The sequence below is a fragment of the Agelaius phoeniceus genome, chromosome 5, assembly GCF_051311805.1.
Source record: "Agelaius phoeniceus isolate bAgePho1 chromosome 5, bAgePho1.hap1, whole genome shotgun sequence".
NCBI lineage: Eukaryota > Metazoa > Chordata > Aves > Passeriformes > Icteridae > Agelaius > Agelaius phoeniceus.
Window position 1 is genome coordinate 915,024 of NC_135269.1, and position 24,811 is coordinate 939,834.

The 24,811-nt window shown below is 41.9% G+C and overlaps 1 protein-coding gene across 16 annotated transcripts in view; it reads right to left on the minus strand.

Annotated features, from left to right (window-relative positions):
• SOX5 (SRY-box transcription factor 5) overlaps nucleotides 1-24,811 on the minus strand; it is a 609,841-nt gene that overhangs the window by 307,986 nt on the left and 277,044 nt on the right. For 15 of the 16 annotated variants that reach the window (XM_077178076.1, XM_077178082.1, XM_077178072.1 and 12 more), the window contains one exon: nucleotides 13,922-14,081. The exons of the other annotated variant lie outside the window; for it this stretch is intronic. The gene's annotated coding sequence lies outside the window, so the exon portion shown is untranslated. The remainder of the gene's footprint in view (nucleotides 1-13,921; nucleotides 14,082-24,811) is intronic. 16 annotated transcript variants of the gene reach the window in all.

The following is a 24,811-nucleotide window of genomic DNA, read 5'->3' on the forward strand; positions in this document are numbered from 1 at the left end:
TTGAAAGGTCTTGCATCTCATTTTTAACCCACAGCTTCAATCCACTCTTGTTTCTGTTTGCCTCTAAAGTATTTCCAGTCATTCTATACTTATAAAATAATTAGCATACCATAGAAACTACAATTTCTGTAAAGCCAAGGTTTCTATGGTATGAATTTTCAAGGAGGAAATCATTCCAATATCTTAAATTTGAATCTGATAGGATAGAAAACCCCTGAAATTATTACAATAAACATCACTGCAACAAATGTGGGGACAGCCAAAAACACCTGAAAACTCAGGTTTCATGGGAAGTGCTGAGGTAACCTCAGCTAGAGCAGCACAAAGGCTGCTCCTGTTTACCAAGTCCCCTATAAGTCTCATCAAGCTACTGTTAATTTCAAGAGTGTTTTAGCACAGCTGGGAAAAATTCATACCATAGAAACCTTGGCTTTACAGAAATTGTAGTTTCTGAAGTATGCTAATTATTTTATAAGTATACAATGACTGGAAATACTTAAAAGGCAAACAGAAACAAGAGTGGATTGAAGCTGTGGGTTAAAAACGAGATGCAAGACCTTTCAGTAGAAGCATGCAAACATTTTCAGCATAGATTTGGATGGTTTACTACATTCTGCTTCCTCTATTCTCCCCCTCTCCAAATTGCATCAAAATTTAATGAAAAAAAAATGTATGGGAAAGGAAAAATAATTATGGATACAGTAAGACAGAAAACACTTAGTGGCCATAAAAAATACAAAGATGCCATTATTACTATTTCTATTACATTAGCAATCACAAAATAATGCACACTTTATAAACACAGAGATACAATCTCATCCTAAAAAAAGAGTTTACATTGGAAGCCAATGAGCAGGAGGAGCTGGACCTCCTTGCTGGGCTGGGTTTGTAGCCAACACCTGTGGCTTTATCCAGCACTGAGATGTGCAGGCAAACAGGTGAACTCTGCAGTGGCACAGCCATGGCTTTATGGCATGGAAATACATTAACTAATGGATGCAATGGCAGTTACAAAATACTTTTAAACTGGTTTCATTTTTTAAACTTGTTTCTTCCACACTGCTGCTGGAGAAGAAGTTCTCCAGTCCCTACATTTCTATAAGCTCTAAAGATGAGTAGAAATAAATTAATTTAAAAGAAAATTCAGACATTTTTTCTGTGGATTGCTCCCTCCCTGAGCCATACACAAACCCAGGGATGACAGCACAGAGGGACTCCTCATACAAAGTGTCCTCTCCTCTGCCTAATGTCCCAAACATTGCAGATCTTGGAGAGTGGTTAGTTGGAGAGTAGAAGAGAAAGAAAATGATTGCAGGTATCATCTCATCCTTTCCCTCATGTTGACTTTTCCAGGCCAGTTATCAATATCATCTGCATCATCTGAAGCAAGCTACAATTCCATATACTGGAAACTCAGCAATAATACACTCCAGGAAAAGAAAGGACCAAGCAGAAATTCACTCAGGAATTCTGTCAAGTGAGACTAGAGGCATTGCTGTGCCACTGCAGAGTGGGGACAGGGTCCTGCTGAGCAGTCCTGTATGAACACCAAGAGTGAGGTCTGCCCAAAGTCAGTGCCTTTGCTGGGAGACAGCTGCTGATCCTTGAATGCACAGAAATCAGAGATCACAAACCCCAGACTCCTCCCTCCATCCAAACAGCAGTTCTGTCCCGGTTCTGGCTGGGATAGAGTTAATTCTCTCCCCAGTGCTTAGTGCAGAGCTGTGGTCTGGGTTTAGGCTGAGAACAGCATTGATAACACTCTGCAGTTTTAGCTCTTGCTGAGCAGCATTTACCCCAAGCTAAGGAATTGTCAGTGCCCTGCCTGGGAGGGGCTGGAGGAGCACCAGGGCACAGCCAGGACCTCAGGAGGAAAGGTGGCTGATGGCTCAGGAACACCGAGCATCACACCTGAATTTCATTTGCATCTCTTGTTTGCCTTGAGGTCTATTTTTCTCTCTTTCTGTTACTCTCCTTTTCATTACAGCAATTGATTATTTCTCTTTAATTCAATTATTAAACTTTTCATATCTCAACTCACAAGTTTTCTCACTTTTCCCTTTTCCCAGCCCCACTGGAAGGGGAAGGGGAGCCTGTGCAGTGCTTAGTTGCCAGCTGGGGTTAAACCACAACCAATTCCCTGCTTGCTCCTCAGCAGCACCTGGAGGAAACTGGAAGCAGAGTGACTGCTCAGATGAGATGATCTTCAATGTCCAAACAACTACCAACATAAAATTTAATCCCAGCTACACCACAGGGCACGTTTTCAGCATTTTTGTGTGGGGGGGAGATGATGCTTGGGGAGTTAACAGCAAAACTCCCATTATTAATAGAAGTCACACGGCTAAATCCCCACAACCTATAAGGAAAATATTGCCTTCCATTTCTGTCTGGTATCACTCCTGATCTGTGCTGACAGCACTCTCATCATGAATAACATTATGTCAGGCTGCCCAATGATTCCTGAAACTGTCAACAATGTTTAAAGTCAACTTCTCCAAACTTTTTAAAAGTTAATCATCTTCACTCTGGAAGCATAAAAGTTGAATGCAATAGCAAATGTGCAGATTCACAGCAAGTTTTATTGACTTGCTGGCCAAAGCCTTCATCTGGCTGTTGAACCATTTCCATACAACAAAGCACTATCTATAGAAAGGGTGTCCTTCAAGGCCAAAATATACATGAGATGGCGGAGCTGAGAAAGTGTGGAGAATAGTGCACAGTGTGCTTGACTTTTACACTAAATTATAAAAGCTCTCAGTCAATCCAGTGTCTGCAATCAGCCCAATTTAGGGAGTTTCACTGTAACACCATGTACAAGCACAGCTGAGAAGGAAAAACTCTTGAGAGATCTTAATTTCCTTGTCTTCTTCTGTTGCAATCTGACTTACAAGGCCACATTTTTCAAAGCATCAGTCCTTCAATTTCCCTCAATTTATTTATTTTTTTAATTACTACTCATCAATGATGAGTGATGAGAAGTTCCAGAGGGAAAGGCTGAAGAAGGAGCAATCAATGTGCTCTTTACTAGCTGAAAGTGTAAATTTTCTTCAGCAGTCCCCCCTAGGCAGGTCCATAGGGGGCACTAGCAAAGGAAATAACTTTCCTTCTGAAAGGCAGCCAATCAACTTTGCATTTTTAAACGGCTCAATTACAAAAAAATACATATATAAATTGTTTCAAATTGAGTTCTTGATAAATGCTGTACACACTTTAAACACCTGTGTATAACATCTTTTTCTTGTGAATGTTGCACTCCCTTTTGTTGTCTAAAGGGGTGTTTTCAGCAATAATGACATTAACTTGTACTCCAGACCTCTGAACTATTGACCTACACATAGCCAAGACTGCAGGAGTTGATCCAAACTGAACTTTGTGAATCTTCTATTAGCCTTCATTGCTCACAAATCTTCCACCCTGTGCTTCTCTGACAGCTGCAACTCCTTCAATCAATGATCACATTAGATCACGTTGGGATTCACTTTTAAAAAGTTGAGACTTACTGTTAATGCCCAGCTGAATGCACTGAAGAAGTCCAGAAACAAAAAAGTCAAAGAAAAAAAAAAAGATGCAGGAATCATTATTTTATAATACCAAGACTACGATGCCAAGCTTGCATTTTGGGGTTTAATTTATTATTTTCAATATATTTTCAATTGTGTCTATTAATTGTATTAATTTATTATTTTCGAATTATTATTTTCAATTGTATTTGCTGGCAACACATCTGTTTTACTCTCTGCACTGTTGAACTGCAGGATTTAACAAAGCAGCCAACAAAATCTCTGTGCACTGGACTGAAAACCTCCTCAAAGACCCCCCAGTCTATATTTTTTATAAGAAATAGAGGGTGTATCTGTCAGCTTCTCTCAAGAGCTAACAGGGAACAGCTCCATTTGCAGAGGAGGGCACAGTTTTTTTGCTGGCTCCATATTAACCTGGGAAAGCCTTTAAACCATGGATATTTCCCCAAAATCTGTTTCCACTGGTCCTTTTCACTTTTGAAGGAGCAGAAAGAGGATGAAGTAGAATGTAGAAAGAGTCTCATGGAATGCCCACATGATAGGGCCTGTCTTGAGGAAAGCTCTTATCTGTAAAAAATTTATTCAGTCATGAGAATCTAAACATAGCTCCCTGCTCACAGAGAAAATACAAATGACACACAAAAGCCCTCTCATTTTGGGGCTGGGTAGCCATGGATAAAATAAAGAAAGGAAGAAGTGAAAGTGGTCAGAAACTGTTTGCTTTCAAGTCCTTTCAAGTGCCCCCAGTCAAGCCATTGATGTGGTGTGGCCCAGAAAGGGACAAAGCACAAGGGGATCTACAGCTCGTTTGTGTATTTGTGAGTTGAACACTGCTGCCTTAGACTGGACATTGATTCCTAAGGAACAGGAGGATTTTCTCTCTCTTTTCCTCCCTCATTTCTTCTCTACGGCCAGAAGTCAGAGAGCTGTGAGCACCAAGTTCTCTGGCAGCAAAGGTACACCAATAGTTCTGTCATCTCAGGGCATCCAGCCACAGTGAGCATCTCCCATGTTTGCCAAAAAATGCACTGATGTTCAATCCTATGCCAGGTAAATTCCCTCCATCAAACAGATACATCTGACATGGTCCTGGAATGTGACTGGAATCCAGCCTAAGCTGTTCAGCAGTGCAATTACCACAAAAGAAAAAAAAATATATAGAAAAAATATAAATATATAGAAAAAATAATGGGAGTGAGGGTGATAAAGCACTGGACCAGGTGCTTGGAAACAGAACAAGATCCTGAACAACCTGAATTAACTTCCAGCTGTACCTCCTTTGAGTGAAGGGTTGAACCTGATGGTTTTCAGAGGGTTTGCTCCAACATAAATTCTGACTCAGTGTGGTTTAAATGGCCAAACTTCCCACTGATAGTGGCTACTTGAGGGCTGCTTATCTGGCAAATATTTGCCATGGGTCCTATTCTCCCAGGGAAATTTCTCATTAAGGTGAAGAGAATTTAACAATCAAAATAGTTTAAAGTGCCAGACCAAGAAACATGAACTACTGTAACTTGTCCCTCCAAGTTCTTCACACCTCCTCAAAGTCCAATATGAAAAATAATTACCAATTCTTGGAATAAACACAGATCTTCATACTTCCAGTGATTATTCAGAAATTATTTTGGTGCAGGAGCAAAGACTTTGTTTGCAAAGACAAAATTCATTCAGGGGTTGCTTCAAGCTCTGCTTGAATGTTTATAGCAACTTTTATGCAATCTGACATTCCAAAAAGAACTGACAGTAATGGACTGGAAACACAGGGAAACCATTACAGAACACAGGAAAAAAAGAGTTTCAAAAGAAAGGGAATTTAAGAGCTAAATTTCTTTAACTGGCTCTGATGAGGGACTGGCTGAACAGAAACCCTTTGAGGAGCTTTCAGACTAACAAGATGACACTCTGCATTGCTGCAATGCACAACACAAAACTTGGGACATGAGGCTGGAGAAATATTCCCTCTGGCTTTTGCTTTGTCAGATTTGATGGAGCCAAGCAGAATTCCCAGGGATCAGCAATGAGGATGGAAAGGCCTCCCAGGGAAGCACTGGAGTCCCCAGGAGAAAGAAAGGTCCTGGAGCTCTGGGAACCTGTCGCAGACAACTTTTATGGAAAATCTTTAGGATTTTTCCTTCTGAGAAGCTGTGAGGCCTCAGGAACAAAATGCAACCAATGGTTATCTGCTGCTGTGGAATGCAACAGGTGCATCTGGGATTGGGCTCATGTGGTTGTTTCTAATTAATGGCCAATCACAGTCAGCTGGCTCAGACTCTCTGTCCGAGACACAAGCCTTTGTTACCATTCCTTTCTGTTCTTAGCTGGCCTTCTAATGAAACCTTTTCTTCTATCCTTTTAGTATAGTTTTAATGTAATAGATATCATAAAATAATAAATCAGCCTTCTGAAACATGGAGCCAGATCCTTCGTCTCTTCTCCCATCCAAGAACCCCTGTGAACACCATCACACTCCTCCTCTTGAAAAGTACAAAACATCTAAATGTGTCCTTAAAAGTGCATACCAGGGCATTGCTGTGATGACAATAAATAACAGAATTGACCATAAATGCTCCACCCTTTATGCTGGGGCTGAAGCAAACATTGACCTTTCCTGAGACTTTAACAGTTCTCTGTGAATATTCTTCCACCTCTGTAGCTTCAGCATTCAGTAGGGCTCTTGGGTCACCCTGTAAATGTTTTCTAAAATGTTTTTTTTTAATTCTTGAATCCTGGCCTTCCTTTTTTTTCTTTCCTTGATAATTCCTAGCTGGAGATAATGCTCTTTGGTGACCAAATGCATGGGTAGCACACCCCAGGAGGAGTAACATGACTTTATTTATGTTATGATGTCTGTTTAACAAGTGATGAGCCCCATTACTTGTCCACACCCCATCACTTTTCCACAAGATGCAAGAGCAATATAGGCCAACAAAAGTTACTAAATTCCCACTCTCCACCCATCTTTAAGAACTGGAAGGCTAACTCTAGAGTCTCCTCAAATTATCATGCAGCTCAAAGTAACATTTTTAACTTGTTATGTGAAGTAATTCTGGTTCTTTCTAATAATGGGTGAAGATTTCTACCCCTCTGTCCCTTACAATTTTGGAGCATTCTAAGTTTCTGGTTTCTCCAGAATTAACATTGCTACTAAAATAGAAAATTGCCATTTAAATAACTTGCAAAATATTCCTCTCCCTTTATTTATACTGCTGAGAGTCTCTGATTGATACCTCACTCTCCAAATCTTTCCCTAAACAGTGCCAATCTTGTGCTGAAGGGTGCTGTCCTTCTCCTTTTTGCACACAGATAACACAGAGCCATTTTTCCTCCCTCACCTCATGTTATGGCCTTGCAGAATTACTGTGGACATTCTCCTCAGAGCTTGGAGGACTGGACTAATTGTCTGTGAGGTGACAACTGCTCCATCCACACGTCTGCAAAACATCTCAGCAAGTCACTCCAATTAACAAAGTCTGGTATGTTTGATTTAATTCTCACTTGAGAGGTCTTAGAAGAACTTGTTCAGGTGTACCCAGAGAGGCATGCACTGAAACAGAATAGGTAAGGATTAAATGTCCTGCCTATATCCAGAGCCCTGCACCTCAGACTCTTCCTAAAACACTAATTAATTAATTAAGACTCAAGTTATTCTCCGTGGTGGAGAAATACAGCTTTGCCTGCTTTATGTAGGTCAAGGTCCGAGGCAGAAATAGGCCAAGTTAATTGGCCAAGATCCAACAGAAAGCAAGCAGCAGAACTGGAAATTCAACTATGATTTCACTTCCAAGATATCTCACATTCCCCACCCAAAAATTCAGTCGTACCTTCATTCATTCCTTCCTCCTGAGCACTTGCAATTTTTGTAACTCGATGACCATCATTTCCAGTTAGAGTGAGCAACACATCACTGAAGCAGCTCTTAGACTCTTCTTTAGAGGAAGAAAATGTAAGTACAGTACTCCAGAGCGATGCAGAATAAGAGGTTTAGGGTTGTTAACCTGATACTTGCTCTGATTTGATCAGCACAGTCCAGGTTTGGAAAGCTCAGACAAGCTAAAATTGGTAACTTTGATATTTTTGTGACTTTATGTCATCATCCATAACACTGCTGTATAGTAAAACATTATACATGATGACATAACACCTGGAGAAAGCATTGTGCTTATCAGAAAGGCTGTGGGTTCAGCCAGTTCAGCTCAAGACCTCGTGAGCATTTCTGAGCTCTCAGCCAGGCTCTATCAGCTCTGGTTATTACCTCCGTCCCTTTTCTGGCAAGCTGCTCCAAAACAAGAAGCAAATAATGTGCCTGCTTTGTCTGCCCTATGCAAAAGCCACACCAGGGTTTAGCAGTTTGATGCACAGCAAGAGAGATACAGGTCACTGCTACGGCATGACCTTGTGAAGGTAACCAAATAGAAATTAAAAAAAAAAAATTAAAAAATAAATAAGAATGCTGTGCCTTCACAGACCTGTGCCTTTTGTGTGAAGGCAGCTCTAAAACATGTGTCAGGGAAGCCAGAATAGTGCTAATGAAAGAAAGTGGAAGAAAAGTTGTCTGTGTCTCTAAGCAAATTCCCATCACATCTACAGTGAGGCAGCAACTGCTCAGCCCAAAGTTTAAACCGACTCCTGAAATTCACCATCTCTGGGGCCTGGCTGCCTAATAGAGACTACAGGGTGTTGAGAAGCACAGTATATTATTTCATTAAGTGCTTTTTGGGAGAAGGGGATTTAGAAGTAAAACTGCTGGCTTTGTGTGGCAAGGTTATGACCTTTGACAACTTTGGAGCTTATCTCTTTCATCTTCCCACTCCCCCGAGACCCCGAACTTGCGGAGGGATGGAAGCGGGTAAGCCGGGGCCAGACAGAGTCCAGCATTGTTGTGGGGCTGCCTCCTCTCCCTCTCCCTCTTTCCCCTTCTCTCTCTCTCTGCCTCTCCCTCTCTCTCTCTTTTTTTCCCCCCTAAACAAAACAGATCTGAACTGAGCCAAGGAAACAAAAATGTATTGTTCCTCGCAGATGGAAGCGAGTGTCGCCTAGGTAACCAGATTAATCTCCTTTTTCTCTCCCTTCCTCTCTTGTAGTGCGGTAATCGGTGGGCTCTTTTCACAAAAAAGCCAGCCTCAAAGCTGGGGCTCTAACTAGGTTCCTAATTAGCTGCAATTTACAATGAAGACAACATGATGAGATAATAGAAATTTGCAAAATAATGACATACCTCAGCAAAATATTCCTCCTCCTAAGAACCATTTTTATACAAAAACAATAAAGAGGGCCCTTCTAAAGCAAAGCTGGAAAATGGTGGTGTATTATGTGACACAGAACATTATTGTTCGCCTCTTGTTCCCCCAATCAACAGCTTATTGTTTGGCATCTTAAATAAAAATGACTCAAATACAGGCCACATAATGATCTCCATTGCGCTAATACACTGTATATACAGAGTAGTCAAAAATGTACCCAAGCCAAGGCCAGTGGGGCTGATAAAGTAGCAGGGCCCAGAAAGGTAATTTACAATACAATGCACTAACTATTATTGCTGGCCTTAATCACACTGATATCTCCCTGATTCCTGTCAGGATGAGCTCCCACATCAAAAAGGGCACTTGAGCGGGGGGCAGCCCGTTAATGAAATATGATGGCTCGCATTTGTTTTCATGTGGTGGTTGGCTCAAACGAGGCAGCTCCAGACTGTTAGCCAACAGTCTTCCCTTGTGCCACATCAAAGGCTCCCATTGATGGCAGGGAGGGAGGGCAGGGGGATGGCGGGGAGACAGCGCCGAGGGAGGAGCGCTGGGCAGCTCAAAGCACCATTAAATACTAATCTCTACCTTATGTCCCAAGGAGGAGAGAGGGGAGGCAGAGCAGGGCTGGGGCCAGCCTGGTTCCCCAGCTCCAAAGGGAGCAGCTCCATGGGATGGGCACGGTCCTGGATGGGGCACGGGGCTGCACAAGGCTCACTGCTGATGTGGGGAGCACATCGAGCTCAGGGCAGCTGTTGATCCCAACAGAAAGGTTTCAGGAATAGCAACAGATTTCCTAAAACTGCCAAGAAGAGCAGCAGCATCAAAAGTCACTCCTGACTTGATCTGTGGGCTCAGCAGTGTTGATTAGTGAGGCTGCAAGTGTTGGTGACCTACAGATCTTCCAGGACTGTCCCTCAAAGAAGAGCAACTGTGCCCACTTTGGGCGAGGATGGAGGAGCATTATCATGAACCCTGACCTGGTCTTTTGGTTCCTGAGAATGGCAAGAAGCCTAATTTCCTTCACAGAGTAATTGAAAGGATTGAGTTATGCTGTGTTACACAGAGCAAGCCAAGTGTTGAAATCTGACAGGAGATGTGGCTCCAGCAAGATCCTGCAGGACAGTTCACAGCAAGGGTTAACCTTTTCCAGAACCCCTGCAACTCCACTGCCATCTGTTTATACAACTTCTTTCATCCTTCTCAAAGCTCTACATGGTATTGTAAGTTTGTTGGGGAGAGCCACTGAATACATCAATGCTGAACATTATGTGCAAGGATGAGGAAAAGAAGATTTTAGAAGCACCCCAAATGTACCACTTTGAATGACCACTGCCATGAGGTTTAAACAGGACACAGGGCAACTGGGCTTTGGGGTTTGAGATATTATTCAAAACACTCACATAAGAAACAAATTGATCCTGAGAGCCTTTAGAAGTGTAATGTGACACCTTTAAATCAACAACAGTGAACATTCAAACAATAATATAAGAAAAAAAGAAGGATGCAGGTTTGAGACACAGAACGGCACTGAAAATAGATTTCAATTTTGGAATTGGGTCTGCTGTAAACAAACACAGCAAAGATTTCTAGGAAAAAGAGAACAAGGTGGACAAATGTGAAGCATTCAGTCTTTAAATAGAAATAAACAGCAAGCAATAGATGGTCAGATCCTTGTGTGCTCAATCCTATTCTCTCCATGCAAAGTGTGATTCAGCTGCAGAATAAGGTGTCATTTAATGTAACAGCATCAAAACTGCCTCTGAAAAACAAAATAATGTGTGAGGTACTTGAACTGCTTGTCAGGCAGCCCTACTCCAACTAATGCTGAGCATCTTCTTATCCCATTGACTTCTCCCAGCACGGGAGCTGGCAATCTACCAGAAGTATGCTGACACACAGGATCAGGCAGCACCCAAGAAAAGAGCAGGAGAGTGCAGAAAATGGCTTTGAACCTGTGAACCCAGTTCAGTGTAAATCCTGTGTTGACATTACTGATCATAGAAGTCATTAGTACTTCCTTGCATCAACTGAAAGCCAGATCTAAAGATTGGTGTGTTAGCTTGTTTTTTTTTTTTTGTTTTGTTTTCACATATTATACATTCCTATGGAAGGCTAAATAAAGCCTGTTCCTTTCAGGCTCATCTGAAAAAGCAGACCAAGTTTAAAATTTAGAAGTAAGCTTTTTACCTGGCACATTTTTCTCCTTGGAGCTTACACCATAGTTTTGCTTAATCTACCTGGAGGTTTCGTCATTGCATGCTCAGATAATCCTGTGTGGAACAGCCTCCAGACACCAAGAATTCAGAGAAGTGGGAGCAGTGCTGTGGCCCTGGACATGCCACGCCAGAGTCAGAACAGCAGCTCTGTATCTGCACCTGGTATGCCTAACACCAGCTCTCCATTTTACACAGAAAACATCCAAGGAGCTCCTCCAGCTCCTTGGATGGATGAAGCAACTCAGAGAGAGTTAGTTCCCCACAGTTACAGAGCTCTAGCTGATATTGCAGGTGCGTGGCACAAATGGAATTCAATTGGATTTCCGTGCATTCAGCATCTCAAGGTTTGGGAGCCTGAATATTAACCTTTTCTCCACAACAATCCCATCCAAAGCACTGCACCATAGGAGGTAAAAACACTGAGCATAAACCTGCAATATGAATCCTGTTATCCCTTACTTTCTTTTTCTTTTCTAAGTTAACAGAACCGTTTGTGTAAACCAATGTTGCAAGGCTGGACACTCAGTGTGTTTTCTTCTCTGGCATCCCGAGTGTCTGGCACAGACTGTGTTACCCAGGATGTGTCTGAGATCATCTACACCATTCCCCTGGAATAGCACCTGCGCCCTCGTGGCCTTGAATGGCTCTCACAATACAAATTTACAAATGGCTTTTGAAAATTACCCAAACATCCTTCCCATGAGCAAAATCTGCTGCGACACAACTGCCTGGCCTTGGTTTTATTATGATTATTACCACTCCCAGCCTTTGGGGAGCTTTGTGTGTGTCAGCACATTTCTTTAGCATCTCGGATAGCCTTCAATCTTCCTGTCTTTTATACCTTTGAACCAGTTGCAAACAGCAAGAAAAACTACACAAACCATGGGTTCACTCAGAAATCCATGCATCCAACTGCAGTTTAATGCTCTCCAACTCCATTCCTCCTTCCCTTGCCCCTGCCCCCCAGGGGAGGTGGGAGGAATGGTTTAAATCAATAACCAAAGGCTTCAGTTTTACAAACCCTTGAGCCATTAGAGTCCTTGGTGCACCAGCCCCAGCCTCCCCCACCCTGCACACAAGTAACACATATAGAAAAGAAATGCTGGCAGCCTGGCATTAACAATGTTCGTTCAGTGCTCTTTACTTAAAGGAAAAAACAATTAAGTGAAACCTTGAAGTAATCTCATTCTGCCTATTTAGCCTCTTCATCCCTCAATGTGTGGTTAGTAAGTGTTGCAATCAGGGGCTAAGGCCTGCTATCATTCGGCCTTAATTAAAAAAGACACAAGCAGTGGAGCTGTGAATTAGAAATGTAACAACGCACTACCCCTGATTAATTCGAGGCTCATGTTGGATTAATAACTCCAAACAAAGAACAAAAGGAAATTGTTATGCGAATTGCAGTCCTCCCATGCCAGACAAAGGTCAAATCACAGGATTTCAATTTCATCCGGAGTCGCTTAATCAACTCCCTCGGAAGGAAGACCATATGCAGCCCTGAAAGCTCCCCATTGTAGTCCTGTTGTCACTGGACCTGAGAGACAGCACACAGATAATCCCAGCTATTCCCCATCTTTTCTCCTCCTTGTCTGTTCCTTTTCTTTCTTTTTTTTTTTTTTATTTTCCTTTTTTTTTCTTTTTCCCCCCATTATGACAAAAGCCCTTCATTAGGGCTAATGATTAAGGAATAATCTGAAGCCAGGACAGGACAGTATCTGTGGGAAAGTGGCTTTTGTGGCTGCTGCCCCATGGCAGCATCCTGGCTCTCAGTCCCCATGCAGCTGCAGGGGTAGATCCTCATTTTGGGTGGGAGGGTGTCTTCTGTGGCAGTAGCAGCAGCCACAAAGTGCTCTGGTTCATTCCACACCACAGAGTCACTTACCCCCAAACTTGGGGTGTAAAACAGGGTGTTTGGGACACCCTCAGTGCACTGCCTACATCTTCATGCAGAGGTCTTTTGGGGATGTTAGCTGAGGAAGAAGTGTATTACCAGTCTGAAATCCCATCTCTGACCAAAACTAATCCACAAAGAATAAAATCCCATAATTTCTTGCTCTTAACACCCCCAGTGAAATGATGATGGAGGAGAACAGCCCTCAGTTTTTATGATCTTGGATATAGTTAGCAGGAGCAGGGCATGTCCCCCTGTTCCCATGGAACATGACTTCTCATAACTCACATGGCAGAGCATTTTATATGGACTACAAGTTATTCTGTACAGAGAAAAAAGCAAAGTTTGGGTCTACTTAGGAATCTGGCACCTCATGCCAAGAGCAAGCATATAGAAATGAAAAAACAGCAAGGAGGAAGCTTCGGGGGGTCCATCCCCACCCTCAGTGCCTTCTGGAAGGGCTCAGCCCATCAGCCCAGGAACAGCAGCTTGCCAAAGATCTGCCAGCAGCTGGCCCAGCCTGCATGGGCAGGTACCCCGCTCAGCTAGATCCCTATTGTTTGTACACATCTCAAAAGGCAGCCTGGAATGTCTCAGGGTTTAGTTCATTAAGGTTTTGTTGTATATTCTGTAACAAGAACACAGTTTGGGACCAAATTTACTGTCCCCAGGAATTGGCTCCAGCAAGAGGCCAAGAGCCAACAACACTCCCCACCTTGACCTAGACCTCTTGCTTAACTCTAACAAACCTCTCCTGATTTACATGGACATGAGATACAAAGGCTCAAGCAACAGTTCTCTTCTAATCTTAAATTCTGGTTCAGATAACATTCTGTGTATGAGCTCCTTGGGGTAGGATTGCTGACACATGCACCAGGACTCTGAGCTGACCTTACCAAGAGACACCCAAAGCCCAGTGAAACACCACAAAACCTGGCACTAGCACTTAGCACTGCAGTTTCCAAACCTGTAGGCTCTGCAGAGCAGGACTTATGGCTGGGATATTACAACACCTTGGGAAATGCAGAATCTGTGGAGATCTCTTACCTGTGCTGGGTGCTGGAATAAACCTGCAGGTCGCTGGGTGAACTCAAAAGCAGATCCTGTTCTGACTCTCAGCTTGGGATCATCTCCACTCAGTTCTGTCACAAGCTGCACTTGGTCCTCTTGTCAAGGGGCTGCTCACACAATTGTGCCTCTGAATTAGCTGTTGGAGGGGAAGAAGTGGTTTGTGAATTGCCCTTTCCTACTCAGAAATATTCCAGCTTTAAATATTAACCCAATACATGACTATTCAACTTCTCTGATGCTTTCCTTTCAAGTATCCATACTCTCTTGCTTTACATATTGATTTCTTAGCATGCAACCAAAAATTAAGATGAAATACCTACTGTGCCATGGAAAAAGAGAGTCATATACTCAGAAACCCTTTTGCCTGTGTTATACTGAGCTATTAAATCCAAATTACACGGAATGCAAATTCTGTTAGAAATGAATCTTTCAAGCATTCCACCAGCTCCAAAATGTATTCAAAAAATATAAGTTTTGAAATCTGTTACTATTAGAAGCTCAGCAACAAATTGACTTCCATGCACTACCAGCTATTTTAGCTACTTGCACTCTTCAGCACAAAAGTAAAATGCAAGTTTTAAGTATGCTGCTCCAAAAGTTTAGCCCATGTATTCATCTGTCAAAGAAGGAAATGAGTGCCCATATCCCAGTAAGAGCAGTAGGATGACAAGATTTCCCTTCCCATTCATGTTGAAAGCCAGTTTAGCTTGCAGCCTTTGGTCTAAAGGGAGAAAGACTGGTCACAAATTTCTCATGTATTCTGATTACTAAAGAGCAAATCAGTTTCTTCTCAAGAGTGAAAGAATCACAGAACCATTTAGGTTGGAAAAGACCTCTGAGATCATCAAGTCCAACCTTTGATCACCACTTTGTCAATTCGACCATGGCATTAAGTGCCACATGCAGTCATTTCTTGAATACCTCCAGGGACCTTGACTCTGCCAGCTCCTTGGGCACTTGGGCAGCCCATTCCAATGTTTAAGAACCCTTTCTGTCAAGACATTCCTCCTGATGTCCAACCTGGACCTCCCTTGGTGCAGCCTAAAGCCATGTCCTCTTGTCCTGGCAGAAGGAGCTGACCCCACCTGCTGTACCTTCCCAGCAGGGAGTTTAAAGAGAGACAAAGTCCCTCTGAGCCTCCTTTTCTCCAGGATAAACAACCCCAGCTCCCCCAGCAGCTCCTCACAGGCCTTGCACTCTGGATAGCCCACACTCAGGAGTTCTTCAGGCTCTCACTTGACAGTGCTGGTCCCCAGGTCTGTGAGATGACATTTACTCCTCTCAACACAGGACATGTGCCTCTCACTTACAGGCCAATTGTGTGCAAATAAACAAAATTAATTAAAAAAAATAAAATGTGTGCAAATGAAAGCTGATGTGCTAAAAAATAGCTCAGCACAGTGATGAAATACATCCACTGCTGCTGTAATGCTACAAAATCAAACCAACCAACCAACCACAACCTCAAAAAAACCACTTACCCCCCCCAAAATAAAACAAAAAAAATCCAACCAAAACCATAAAAAACCCCAACAACAACAACAACAACAACAAAAAAAACAAAACAAAACAAAACAAAAAAAAAAAACAAAAAAACAAAAAAACCCAAAAAAAAAACAAAACCAAAAAAACAAACCACCAAAACCAAAAAATCCACCCCAGGATAATTTTCTTCTGCTTTCTACAGACAGAGTCAGAGGCATCTGTTCTCTCCCAGCCCAAACGCCAGCACAGGCCAGGTATGCAAAGGTTCCTACAGCCCACATCAAATGATAACCTACAAACCTGCTGAGGATGAGGAGGAAAATAATTTATTTAAGTGGCTGCAGACCCAACCAGCCCCACTATTAAGTTTGGTACATGTATGCTGAGTCTTGAAATCAAACTTTGCCCATCTTCATAGCTCCTGCAAACACTGTGGCCAAAAACAGCTTCCAAGGAGCTGAACTGGATGGGACAGGCAGGGCCTAAAACAGCAGGCTGCCCTAAATTCCTGTGCAATCCCCCAAAACTGACCATTCTTGGAGCCCATCCCACTCTCCTTGCTCCTCTCAGCTATCTCTGAAGCCTTATGGATTTTTATAAATCCCAAAGCATCCACAACATTGGGCATTGAAAGGTGCCCTCAGCTTGACTTGCTCTTTTCTTTGTGGCAATAATCTCAGAGCTGTGCACCTGTATCTTTAAGCAAATAAACCAACACATTTCCCTGATTTTACTTGACATTTTTTCTTATCCTTTCCCTTTACGTAGGAGCTGCCTCTTTCTCTTCCTTTCCACTCAAACAAGGCACCAGTGAGAAACATTCCTCCTCTGTAGCTCTTACCAAGTGTGAAAGAGCTTTCACATATCTTTACCTCACTGACCCTTCATCTCTTTTCAAATCACAGATAAGAAACAACATTTTCTTATCTTGCTAAGAACTGGGAACACTTTCCACTTCCATTACAGTGTTTGCCACCCCTATTAAACATTCTAAGAGCCTGCATGAAAAAAAAAATTATGCATAAATATGGTAGTTCTCTGACAGATTCCAAGCAACCAGTTTTTCAGTGGATAGCACTCCAAACTGTACTGCAAGCAAGCAGCTGTGTCAAAAGATTAAATGTTATGGGATGTGCAGAGAAAACCAGTTATGTCAAGCCCATTTGTCTCTCCCAAAGAAAACCAAGCCAACCAACCAAAGATAATGTGGGTTCTTCTATTCACCTTACCAAAATGCCACTTCCACTGGAAAGATAAAATCACAGCACAGCAAATTAGGTTTTACACCTGGATAATTTTTCCCAAGAAGTCCAGCACCTTTGTTTAAGCTCAACTTAAAGGACTGCACACCATTTCTAAGTGTTGCTGGGTAGCTGCTGCTCTCCCTCTTAAAAGGTGGCTGCTCCTCAGTACTTGGCATTAAGCAGGGCAAGACATAATTTCCTTGAAAGATACAGCTTTCATTCCAAGATGTAAAAATATTTCATGAAACACTTTTTTTTTTCTTTTCATTTTTGGCCAGCTTTAATGGTAATTATGGGGATTGCCAATTATTGTTATAAATCTAGAAACACTGCAGTAACTTTCTTGTAAAAGAATTTATAATACACTTTAACAAAGTTATCAGGAATCTTATCTAATTCTTCCTTGCTATGATGAGATATTGCATAAAGGAGCAAGACTAAGAGTCTATTCATGTTGCATAAGCCTGGAAAAAGGTTCCAGAAGCTTAAAAGAACTGGATCCCATAAATAATTTCACCTTTGCCTTTTTTTTTTTTAAATTTCCTTGTGAAATCTGTCTCCTTTGCTTTGATGCCTTTGATTGAAAGGCATTGTGTAAATGACTCACGTTTGCACAGCTCTGAAACAGGAACACCAACAAAAGCCAAAACATACAATTTGGTGTCTTTGCCTGCTGACTAAACACTTTTCCTTGGATCTCCCTTTGCTTGGAGGGTAAATTGTTAGTTTCAAAGCTGAATGACTGCTTCAGTGAGTTGGGTAGCAGACTATTGGTACAGTGTGATAATTAAGGGATCTTAGTTCTTAAACAATGCTGATAAAACAGAAATCCCTCTCCCTTTTTTCTGGATTACCTTTAGAACTGAAATCAGAGCACGTAAAATGAATAATAATTTGCACCTTCTGTGAATGATAAAAGATTGAATCAAATTTTAACTAGAGTCTATTTGTAAATCCCTCAGGATGACATAATTACTATTCAACACATACCTTAATTAGCTGTACACATCTATTTCATAGTATTTAACAGGTTTAAACAGCTCCTATTGTCTGCTGAATGGATGTTCCATTCTTATCAAAATGGAAACTATTCTGAATTTCCTCAACTGGAGGAAATTTGCTCACAGAAGTTAAGAAATGATCTGGAAATTCCTGTTCCTATACTCAAATAGTTTTTGGTTGGGTTTGTTTGTTTATTTTTAACTTTTAAAGTTGCTTCAAATTCACCAATGGTACAAAGAATGTCATTGCACTGATGTAAATTATTGTTGCTGCTGCTTCTTTCCTTTTGATGAAAAAAGGTCATAGTTGCATTGTCTGGTGAAAAGAAAAATCTATTCAAACTTTTGCATAGAATTTGGAATTAATAACAGGCTAGGCAAGGACACGATTTCTTCTCCTGGTTTGGATTACAGAGTGGCCTCACCTCTAGAAAGCACTGCTGCTTTCACTGCTCCATCATGGATCAGAAACTGGCTGAAATGATGTTTCTAAGCCATGCCTTCAGGTGAGACTGGGGAATTACCATTTGAGCCCTTGGTGCCCATGCTGTGCCCAGCAGGTACCTGCCCAGCTGCAGAGGCTGCTCCTAAAACCAGTGGGATCTGCAGGACAATGAGCTTTGCTCACACATGCAGCTGCCCTGAGCTGAGGCTTGGTGCTGACCCCAAGTACAACCTTCCCTAAAATCCCAGATTCCCAAAGGTTGGAAAAGACCCCAAAGGTCACTGGGTCCAACCATTATCCCAACACTGCCACATCCACCCTTCTTTTCAACATCTCCAGGGATGCTCCAGCAAATGAGAGTGACACTGATGGTGCACAGACGCATTTGGACGTGGTATGATTTCATATTTTGTCAAACTGCCCCAAGTGAGATCAAAATGTTTGCTGAAATACTCATTTTATATCTGTGCCACTTGCCTTCTGTTCTCCCAGAAGTGTAATGCTGAAGACAGCTGACCCTTCAGACAACTCACTGCAGAGCCAAGTCCAAAGGAAGATAACCAACACCCAGGGAAACGATGGAGGCTGAGCTGGGGGACAGGGAAAGCAGGACTGGAAGTGCTTTGCTCTCCCAGACACCTTTCTTTACTGGTTTTACTGGGGTCAGAGAGAAGCCAAGACTCCACAGTCACAGTAAGGCAGCACTGCCAGGACCCAAGAGCCCAGGGATGGGGAAAGACCAAGCACACTGCTCTGGCAGAGGAGAAAATAAACAACTTGAGGAGAAGGTCTGGAAGATATTGTAGCTACTACGCCTCCCAACTACCCAAAAGTCACAGACCAGACTTAAAGTCCTAAGATTTACCATAAACAATAATGCTTAGGAACATACAAACAACCAACCCCCCTAAACTAATGCCTCCCAAGGCATTTGAGATCCTTTTATCTTTCTCTTACTTCTCTACATTGCCCTCCCTGTCATATTTTCAAGTTTTTCACCGCAATTCCTTGTAGCAAAAATGTATTTTTTTAGTAAGTGGAGGTAGAGATTCCTTCACATTCATATTCTCTCATAACAGGGCTCTGCAAGACTTGTTACATATTGTAAGCTTCATGATAAAATGGCAGACATTGTGTTGGGAAGCTAATCTGTTTTGCCCCTGAAACAGAGCGAAGTCAAACAAAATAAAACCAAATTTATTCAGTTGGGAATGCTTCTTCCTTCACAGTCATGTTTCTTCTTCTGTGTATGATGAAACTAAATGCCCAATCATTAAAAATTAAAAGATATAAATCACTCAAATGTATCAATCTGATTCCTTATCTTTCTCAGCAGATCTAGGGATGGAAGAGGAAAAACAAAAGGGGTGTGTGTGGTATACATGCCAAGGTCTTTTATACTTTACTAACCCCTCTTTTTGAACCTGAGTTTCCACCCTGCCTTGCTGAGGTGGTCACTTGCTTGGTACTGGAAAAATGGCAAATCACAGGGGGGAAAAGGGTGCTATATGCACTCACTGTGCAGCATTGGTTAGTGCTGGATACTCTCTAATTACACAGAGTACTGCTGATAAAAATAATCAAATTACTGATAAAAATAATTATATTGATTATTATCATAATATATTACTATATAATTAAGATAATACTATAATTAGTATTATAATATTAATATATTAATATACTTATATAAGTAAGATATATTAATATAATCTTAAATAAGATTAATTAATTATATATATTAAAATAGATAAAATTAATTCTAAATAGGACTACTACTACTACTACTACTACTTATTATTATTATTATTATTATCATCATCATCCTATTGTAAAGAGAAGTAGTTCAAGCTCAGCCAGCTACAGAGGAAAAAACTACAGGAGGCCCAAGAAGGATTTCCAATTCTCTTCCACTTAAATGACATCATCTGTGAGGAAACATGCATTTTAATGGAGCACTCTATAGAAGAACTTTGGGAGAGTGAAAAAAGCCTGACAGTAGATCCAGGCAGAAAAACCATGAGATTTTGAGCATCATAAAAAGGATGGTGGTACCAGCTCACATGGACCACCCAGTGTGTTCCATCCCCAGCTGAATCCTACTGTCCTACAATACTGATACTCTATTATTTACTATTTGCATTATATATTATTTGCATTGCAGTATCCCCAGCAAGGCCTCCAGGAAGCCCCACAGGAGTATTTTCATGTTTGGTTGATTAGTTTTGCATCTGCATAAAAATATTTGCCTCGTTGCCTGAAACCTCGACTTCAGCATGGAAATCCACGAGAAGCAGGAAATAAATCTGATCTTTCTGCTTTCCAGCTCCAAGCTGATCAATGCTTAAAATAATTTACTTATAATAATTAAAGATGAAGTTAGTAATACAAAGAATGTCTTAAAATTGCATTCAGTGTGTCAGATTTCTGGAAGCTCTTCTGAGTTCTGCTGGAGCCCCAAGTAACTGAAAACCTGTTGAGCAGTGAGCACAGGCATCTGAGCCAAAAACTCACTTACTACTCCAAATACCCCTTCCAAATCTTAATTACTGTATCTGTGGAATACCTGACTATGAAAATCACCTGTGATGATGCCTGTTGTGCATGGCTGTGGTTTCACCACGAAGGCAGGAACATTTACATGTGAAACTCATTCTGTGGGCAACACTTGAAAAAATAAATATATGTATATGCATCTCCAGAAGAAAGCAAACTTGACAGAAACATCAAGTTTGCAGTGTTGTGTTTTCTAAACACACAATATTGTAGGCAGACACATTGTCCCTACACAATACACTTTGGCACAATCACAGTTCATTCTTGTGTAAATAATTGGGGATAGCATTAGAAAAATTGCAAATATGGCACTCAATTTTATTAAGAAAACAACTGATGCAATAGCAACTATTGCAAAAATGGGATGGTAAATAGGCTGGGGGTTTTACCAAATTTCTCCTTGGGCCTTTCTGATCGTTAATAAAGATATTTTATTGAAGCCATACAGTCAGGCGGAAGGAGGCTCTACATCCCACAGCAGGAAAGGACTAAGTCAGCTAATTTGGCTTTATTAATTCATTTGAGGGAATCCAAAAGATGAATTTCTGAATTTTGATTATTGTGCACCTGGAATAAGATCAGTGGATGCAGAAATCTGTCAAACATGGAAGAAAGAATGGAATAGAACAAATTTTACCACCCATTTTTTCAGTGAGCTTGAGCTGATGAGCATTGCTTTTTTTCTCAACAAATTAAAAACACCCACAAGCCATGCAGTGGGAAAACATGAATGGCATATTTGGGATCTGCCAAGTAGAATATAGCTGGAAAAAATTTTGGTCCTAAGTCCCAAAGTATAGCAGATCTGTGCCCTGATTAGCTTACATTCATCCAAACCTCCTTCTGTGCCCTGTGCTTAGATTAGGTTGTGCACACAACCTATTTTCTATTTATGCAACATCTGCTCTGCTTTGAGATTGTGAGCAAGAACATTTCCAGGCTCCAAAGCAGGATGAGATTACAGACTGGCAAACTGAGCTGGATAAAACAAGGCCAGAGCCACAAAGATTTAGGTTCAACTCAGATTATTTAAGATTCCAAAAATGTCTCTATTTCACATTAACATAAGTGGTTTCCCATATTTATACCTCCTTCCAGTTTTGAGAAGGAAGAGCAACAGAGTGCTTAATTAGTAGAAGTTCATCTAGTGCTGTTCTTTCACATGACCAGAGTGACAAATCTTGTGGCCATCATGTGTAGTGCCATAATTAAACCTTCAGCCCTGATTATTCAGACCTTGGAGAGTCATCTAAGCCCTGTCATCCAGACACAGTGATGTCCTCCTACCTCTGGGATGGAGAGGGGAGTACAGGAGGAGAGGAGGCCTCCAGGCACAGATCTTTCTCCCTTGATGCCAGCATGAAAAATGTTCATCTTGTGGGAGCACTGAGGGACTGTGAGAGGGGAAGAGTGCTGCTGAAGCAGGGGGAGATGGCAGGATAACACAGGTACACAGGGTCCCCCTGCAGATGAGCAGCTCAAATAAGAAGAAGAGTGCTTCTTTTCCTAAAAAGCAACCAGCAATACTTTTCTCAAAATCTGCAGTAAAATTAACAGGGGTTCCTGTGAAAGCCACCTCTGTGAGCATTGAGGGACTGTGAGAGGGGAAGAATATGCAGTGCTGCTGAAGCAGGGGGAGATGGCAGGGGAACACAGGGTCCCCTGCAGATGACCAGCTCAAAATAAGAAGAATGAAGCTTTTTTTCCTAAGCAGCAACCACCAAAATTTCTGTTAAAATCTGCAGTAAAATTAGCAGTGGTTCCTGTGAAAGCCATCTCCGTGAGCAGTGAGGCCAGGATTTGGTCTGCAGCAGCAACAGCCACCATGCATGGAAGGTCTGCTGAATTTGTTTTAATTAAACAGAAGGTTAAACATCTGACCAACCCCAGGGTGACTACCAGGACCACAGAGCTGCTCCTGCCTTCCTGCAGGGCTTTCCTGCCTGCATCCCACACTCCCTGGCAAGGCACAGGTGAGCAGAGGTGCTGCTGGGCTGTGAGGTTTGCCAGCCCCACTGATGCTCACAGAAATCCCCATCCCAGCTCAAATTCCCAGGCTGGTCAGAAAGATACTGCTTCCCCAGTTTGGGTATCCGAGTGCTTTCAGCTGAGTTCGGTGGAATAATGGGTCACTGACAGCCCATGAATAAATAAATAAATAAATAAATAAATAAATAAATAAATAAATAAATAAATAAATAAATAAATAAATAAATCCCTCTTTACTTGGCCGTGATTGAGGGCTTCTTCCTCCCTTGGAGGAGGCTGCAGCACAAGGAATGCCATTCAGCTGGGAGGAACTGGCTGCATCAAAAGCCAGCCAGGATTTCTCCCTCTCCCCATTCTTCCCCTCCCCAGCACAATGGACCCGAAAACAAAAGGCAGATTATTAGGTTTAAGTGTGTAGCCCATTCTCCACGTAGCCTTTTCTCCCTCCTCCCAGCCCTTCCTCAGCACATCTGGTAACCATGTGTGGCAAGTGCTAATGAAGACTTTCCTGAGTGAGCCACAATTAGTTCCGACTGCTGCACGCCTCTCTCGGCTGTGCTGAGGATAAATACCAAAACAAAACAAATATCTTCCCCTCACTGTTCCTGAAACCTCCTCTGCCCCTGGGATTCCCCTTCCTCATTTGCTGCCGAAATGAGAACAAAAAAAAAAAAAAAATAGTGTAAGCAAATACTTTGAGGTGGTCTTCTGCCTGATTTCTTTTCTCTTTTTAAATCAGCATTTTATTCATTTTGATTGAACACGACAGGCAAGCAACAGTGCTTCTATGATCCTGTCTACAATGGAGAATTGTTAAACAGATGTCCATTTTTTTCCCTCCTAGCCTGGCAGTATTATACACATAGCAGTTTTATCTGCTTGAGCAGATCAAATTTGTGTGTGTGAGTGTGTGTGTTGCCATTTGGAGTGATTAGAGTAAGCTGCACAGAGGCAAGATGCATTGTGCACAATTAAGCCCATCTCCAGAGCGCACATTTCTGTTTACTTTTGGTCTCCTCTCCTTTCCCCAATCAAGCTGCTAATAGAGCTGTTTCAAGTTTCAACAAGACCACATTCACTGCTGGTCTCCACATGAAACAGGCTGTCAAACCTCTAAGCACCAGCCCCCCCTGTCCTTTCCATTTCTCTCTGAAACTGCCACAGCCCTCACCTCCAAAATTCTCAGTGATTCCCCCCGTGGGCACTCAGTGCCATGTGAAATTTCACACTGGGACACTTTACATGCTCTTTGCCATTTCTCTCAGTTGTGTCACGCCACAGGGCTGCCACTGACCAGCCCCTGGCTGAAAGTATGTTCCCACCAAACAAACAATCTGGATAATTGCAGTGCAAGTGATGGTATCTGCATACATCATATTTCAATTACACCTTATTCACTCAAAAAATGGCTATGACCCTCCCACGCCTTGGGAACGGCACTGTATGTTGGAATGCAAAAAAACCTAAGTTCTAAAAGCAGAACAAAAGCAAAACTGATGCTTAAAAAGGAGTTATTCTCCTAAAATACACATGTTTCTACTTGCCAAATGATTTCTCAGAGAAGATGATAGGCTGGGGTAATGCAGGGAGGGGGGAACAAAAGGGGTTTTAATCATGGTTGGGATTAAGGAGTTGTGTAACAATTGCTCTCCTTCCAGGCACATCTACTGTACAGGCTCACTGGAAATGATCAGCATTACAAGAAACAAAGTGCACCGTGACACATTTCACATACAGACAGCTGCATATACATTAACACTTGATTCATCCAAAGACACTGGTTATCTTCCTCCCTCTGATAACCAGGAAATAGCACTTGTGCACACAGGACTGACAGCCAAAGCCAGGCTTCTCCCCTGCCCCAATTAAAGTACATAAAACCCACTGTGGGGGAAAGAAAAAAACAAAAAAAACCCACAAGACTCTTTATAATTTGAGGGCCTCTTTCAGGACAAAAAATACTGCTTCATCTCTTGCTTTTCTCTGCACCAAGCAGGGAGTAGAGCAAAGCTGTGGTACTCCCAGCAATATTTTTCCATAAAACATAAGTTTTACACTTCGAAAAAAGGCTAATTTTATTGGTAATGAATACCAGCAATAACTTAATGAGTCACTGCAGCACACACTTTAAGGAGGAGCCGGTGCT